Genomic DNA, 6,000 nt, shown 5'->3' with positions numbered 1-6,000 from the left:
TCCCAGGAGGCTGCTTGGAGTCCGCCCTCTGTCTGTCCGTCGCAGCATCCAGCTTCTTCGAGTGCTCTGAGGTAAATACCTGAAGCTCACCTTCCCGCCCACGCCTTATATAGGTTTCCCTCACGCCCGGCAGCCAATAGGAGCTCAGAACGCCGCTTTCTCTTCCCGCCCTTTTCTCTTCCCGCCCTTTTTTTCCTCTCACCTCGCCCTTCCCGCCCTTCACACCTGAAGGGGCCGGGCCGGGGTCAGCTGGAGGTCAGTGCCCCTCACAGGTGCCATCACCTCACAACCCCACCTTGACGGAGCTGTGGAATCATTTATTCACTTTCAATGTTTCTTTTACCATTCTGGTAAACATCAGGTGTTTCTTCCAGAGCAGTAGCTGTCCACAAGTGCAATTAAATACACACATATATATATTATTTAATTTTATTTTTTAGGAATTCTGCTATTTGATGCCTCACATCTCTGCCCCTACAGGCAAAATCCCTAGAAATTAAAGCTTTAGAATACTAGTATTGCCCTTGAAGAAGTCCAAAGCTTAGCCAGGGTGGCTAAGGGAGTGCAAAATAGAATGGCTTTAGATACACTGTTAACTGCACCAGGGGGAATTAACACAGTAGCAAGTACTAGTGGTTGTGTTTATGTAGATCAGAGTGGTAGAACAGAAACAGATGCATATATGGCACCGAACTGGAATATGTCATCTTGGCTTACTTGATACAGTTTGCTGAAACAAAATGACTTCCTGGCTTCCCAAATTCAAATGGTTAAAGAAGTTATCTGTGGGATAGTGTGTACGTATCCTTGCTTGTTGCATTAGTGAATGTTGGAGATGTATCTCTAAATTTGAAAGGTCAAGAGTGGTGAGGATTAGGATATAAACACTGTAATCCTCAAAAAAGAAAATAGCAATAGGAATTACCACATTAGTTTAAGAACCAATATATTAGCTAAGCAAAAGGAATCCATATGTGATAGATATGAAACTTTAAGTGTCAGCTTTAGTGGATGAACAGTCTTGTCCCCAGGGCAAAATTGAGGAAAAACATAGTACAATATTTTTAATGCCTAGCTCTCTTACACATGGACTTGAAAGCAATCTGCCTAATTTTAGTTACAAACTCTGAAATACAGCTATGGAACCAAAGAAGAGAAATGAAAACAGCTTTTCTAAGCTGTATATATAAGCAATCACATTGCTTATACATTTGTTATCACGAATATATGAACCTCTGTATAGGCACACTCTTCCACTCTATACTTTTTTTTTTTTTTTTTTTTCCCCCAAGACCGTGGTAGCATGAATAAAGCTGGTTATTATTATGCACGTCCCAAGAAAAGCTGAGGTTAAACTACTTAAAATAGCCTGTGTCACTAAGCTCTCAATAAGAAATGATTGAGAACTCACTGCTTGAAACGGAGACGTGTTTTTTCATTTGGTAATGCAGTTTTCTGAGTTAATGTAATCAATGAGTTTTGTTACCCTTAAGCAAGGTATTCTTTATTGGCAGCGCTGGGGTAGCATCGGGATAACTCTCCAAGAATGCTCCACCAGTTGATCGTTCATGAACAGGTTATATTTTCACATGTATTACATATTCATTAATAAGTTCCCAAATTCATTAACCCATCCACCCCCAATGACTGCCTAACAGACATAGCCTTATTTGGCAATCTTCAATGTCATCTAGAGTCCTTCTAGCATCATGATGGTCCATTGTTAGTCCTTTTACTTCCTCCCAACACTCCTTTTGTCCCAAAGATTGTTGTGGAATGCAAGGGCAGTCAGAGAACTCTCTGTACACACACTGTTTAATCAGTTATTCCTGGCAAAATTAAATAAAAAAGTAATTTTTTTTAATTTTTTTTTTAAAGAGCTATTTTCTTGCTTGAGCTAATTACTGTAAAAGATCGGTCATTTTATGTGTACATTAACAAAGAAAAACTCGTAACTTGTCTCATTTGTGTATTTTTTATTATATTTAAATGCACACGGATTTCAAAAAGGATGCTTTAAAAACATAAGTTAGGGACACAAAATCATGCTACACAAATGCATCTGCTACTTCTTACTAGGTGGAACTGGCCTTTCACTGCAGTTCAAATAGAAATTGTTATGAACCTTTCTCCTCTTTCTTAAGTAGTGACTTAGTAACAACAATATGCTCCAAAAAATCTGAACACCTTATGAAAGGCCTAAGGAGCCCATTCTGTTTCGCTCAGTGCAGCTTTTGGTGGCTTTAAATCACATGGTAATTTCTAGGCACAAAGAGGTTTAAAAGGAACCCTCCGGCAACTTCACGTGTCTCGGCGGGGTTCTATAGCCCAGGATCTCTTTCCTTTGAGCACACACGCCCGCTCACAGACAACAGGTTCTGAAAGCAAAGGATGCTTGTAAATAATTCATTTACAAGCCAGCAGTCCTATGCACTAGTGACCAATGGGTGTCGTTTACAAACACATCAACTAGATAGCTCTGGGAGAAAAACAGTAGGCAAATGTTCTCACAGGCTGTTCCCAAAACTGTTTTCATACAGGATGATGTTTATAATCATTTTTCTTTAGCCAGTTCAAAAACTGGAAGTTCACTGTTTCATTGATCAGAATATGCTACCATTCATAAAGGAGCAACAGCTCACACAAAGCGTTGTAAGCTCTGTGATACGACTCTCAGCAATCCAACTTTCAGGAGTTTAAATTAAGAACGAAATGTCACGAAAAGTGAATTTGATGACAGAAGTCTGTACAGAGTCCCTGTGTCCTTAACTGGAGATAATTAAAATCTCACTGAAATTCTTCCTACTGATTTATATGACGTGTGAACATAATTCTGAGCAACGCTGTAGAGGACTGTTTGTAAAGCTCTGCTTCAAAGGTTTGACAAACTTTTTTTCCCCCCTTCTCTGTTTGAGTGGAAAGAGAAAGTGGAGTGGCCATGGGGCTCCTTGGAACCATGAAGGCTAGGGACATTCTTTGGAAGCATGCTTCTCTATCATTCCATTTGTGTCAAATGCAAAGTGATTGGTTTGAATTAAGTACAATTGTTGAATTTATTAATGAACCCAAAAATGAAGTCAGAAGGAGAAGTGCATAACAAACTTTAACTTAAAGTGTAATTTAAGTCCATAATTCAGATCTAGAATCCACCTGCGTAACGTGTCAGGACCCTGAGCCGGCCCTAACGAAGCAATGACTCACAGGTGCTACGATAGGAGCTCGGGGCGGGGCCTGCTCCCTAAGCCTCTTAAGCTCCACTGGAGGCTGCTAGAAGCTACGAGGGATTTTCCTGCCTGCAGGAGCTGGAGTAGGGTTCTGCTCCTTTGTCTGACTGTGGTGCTGATAGGCTGAAAAGCAGCGAGGGGCTACCTTAGGATTCTGTTTTTCTCTGATACTTTGTTTTAGGCTGCAGTGAGGACAAATGCGATAAGAATCAGATCAAACAGGTAAGCAGCTCTGCTAGTAATAGTACCACAGAGGTGGTGCTTGGGAGTCATTAGGAGCTCACTGCCTGCAGTAGGAGGCTGCTGAGCTCTCCTCCTTATCTTTTTGGGGCTGGCGTAGGGCTACTGCTGGGAATAGTGTTGCTGCCTGGCTTCCCCTGTATTTTCAGAGGAGGCTGACACAGGGTTGCTGCTCAGTTAGTTCCCCGAGTCCCAGCACAGTCCTGCGGTGCTCTCAGAACAGAATAGCCACCAGGCTGAGTCCCTCGTGCTGCAGGCAAAGGCATGTGCTAATGTTATAAATTAGACTGTGTTAATTACTAAAAGATTCTAGGGGCTGCTGGGCCAAAAGCACAGATCTGAACACACCGTTCACAAGTTCTGCAAATTTTTCAGGCTCAGCCACATCTACTTGTCAGCATCAGATTTCAAAATAATTATATTTAAGCCTGGCAAATGCTTCACAAGCTGAAAACCGAAGCCATAAAATAGGTTATTCCATCACATAAGTCAGAGCGGCTTGGAACAAACAGCCTCTACTAAGCACATTGCATCTGCTGAGGGCTTGTAATTCTGTCAAAAGATAATCACCCTTGAGTTAGATTGAAATGTGTTACAGAGTAGTTTCAACATTGACAGTGTAAATGAGTAACAGCACATTAATATTAATGTTCACCCTCCACCCCCAGGATAACTCTCCATATGCAATGCTCCGTTTGCTGTTTGGTTCCAATGGCCAGGCTGGTGCACATAACTGAGCACGGGCTGGCAAGAGGAAATTAAATCCCTCAGTGGAGGACAGATCAAACTCTGTGTGGGCAAATTTGTGATTTCCATGGCTCACCAAACTGTTTGACAGTCACTGGATCCCGTCAAACAAACATCTACAGCAGAAACCAAAGCAGAAAACTGACACCCAGAGGATGTACAGAGGAACTCCAGCTGACAGGCGACGGCCAGCTCCAGAGCAGTCCTTCATCTGAGCGAACCATGGCTTAATGGCCACAGAACAGGAGAGGAGTGAGCTTCCTGCATCCCAAAACAGGCACTGCACATTGGTTTGAGGCAGTCTTAAAACACCCCTGCAGCTGCCAAGATCTCCATCTCATGTAGTTTTACCACTTTCAAGTGCAGCTTGATTTAAGACAAGTTTGGTGCCACTGCATTGGACCTGGGTTGAAAAACAGTCTTTGTTAGTCTTTAGTCTAGAAGTTATAAAAATATATTGTACCTCTCATATTGAACTACCTGTAAAATAAAACCAAAGAAAACTTGGTAGGCCCATCCCTACCACCTGCAGCACTGTTTGCAGTCAGAGCTCAAACAGGAAGGGAACACAGTTAACCCGCTAAACCAATATTTAACTAACAATCTGACTCACAGGGACAAGCAAACATCCCACCACTGACACACCACAGAGCTCCGCTCTTGGTTATCAGGCTGGGATTGCACCAAGCACCACTGCAGATCATTGTTGGCAGATTTTTCATTAACTGCTAACTACATAATAAGCCAACTGTATGGCCATAGCTTACCTGGAATGCCCCTGCTGTTTTCCCTCCCTACCATGTAGAGGAAAGGAGGTCTCAGCACGTAAGGACAGTCAGCACTGCCTTCCTGGCACCTTGGCTGTCCTGCCCCACTGTCCCATTATCAGCACGTGCTTAGCCCTATTCCCACCCTAAGGATGTGCTGCAGCTGGGCTGCCCACTCCACCACAGCAGGAAGCATATGGACAGCCCCAAGCACTGCCTTCAGGAGCCAGATTTCATTGCAAAACCCAGCCAAGTTCAGCACATGCTACAAAGAAGCACTCTGTTTTGCAAGTTGGAAGACAGTGGGACTTCAGCTGGGTTTTCAAGATGATACGAGAAATGAGGCAGCAAAAGAGGAGACAGAAGATCAATGCCATGAAGAAAATGGAGCAGAAGCACTTCCCTCCTAATCTCTAGCATCAGATGCATGAGTTTATACATTCTGTTTTGATCTTCTATCCTCTCCAGAGTAATCCCAGACGTTCCAATGCCCAGAGGGACTGCTTTGCACAACCTTATAGCAGGCTGCTCCAAGGTTGATCAGACCTGGCCAATGTTGTGGCAAAGCACAGAACATCCCGCATGGCTCTGAAAGAGTCAAACAAAATGAAAGTTAATTTATTTCCTAGAATGGCATTTCAAAACCAATGCGTTATAGCTACTATCAAAAGTAATACCAAAGGTCCTGATCTTCAATAACTGTCTTTCAAGCTTTTTTAGCTCCACAGTTTTTGATGAAGACTTCTTATTTCAAAAGATAGTTCCACTGTTAAAACACCCCAAGCCTTGGATGGGGAGGAAGTTGAAAGGGTTAAGACCTGGCAGCAGAAATACCAGCCGTACCTCTGACTTATCAGATTTATAGATTTATTCTGAAAACCCCCTGGATATCTGCTTCTGTTGGGAAGCTCTATATTCAGAACAGCTGAACAGCTGCAGCTATGCTTCCTGTCTGTGCATTAATAAGAATCCATATATGTTGTGTATGTGGGGAAAGGGTTCTGAAGACCTGAAGATTCTGT

This window comes from Coturnix japonica, chromosome 8 (genome assembly GCF_001577835.2).
Source record: "Coturnix japonica isolate 7356 chromosome 8, Coturnix japonica 2.1, whole genome shotgun sequence".
In the NCBI taxonomy this organism is placed as follows: Eukaryota; Metazoa; Chordata; class Aves; order Galliformes; family Phasianidae; genus Coturnix; species Coturnix japonica.
The sequence above is the reverse complement of the archived record's forward strand: the minus strand, read 5'-3'. Positions refer to the sequence as shown.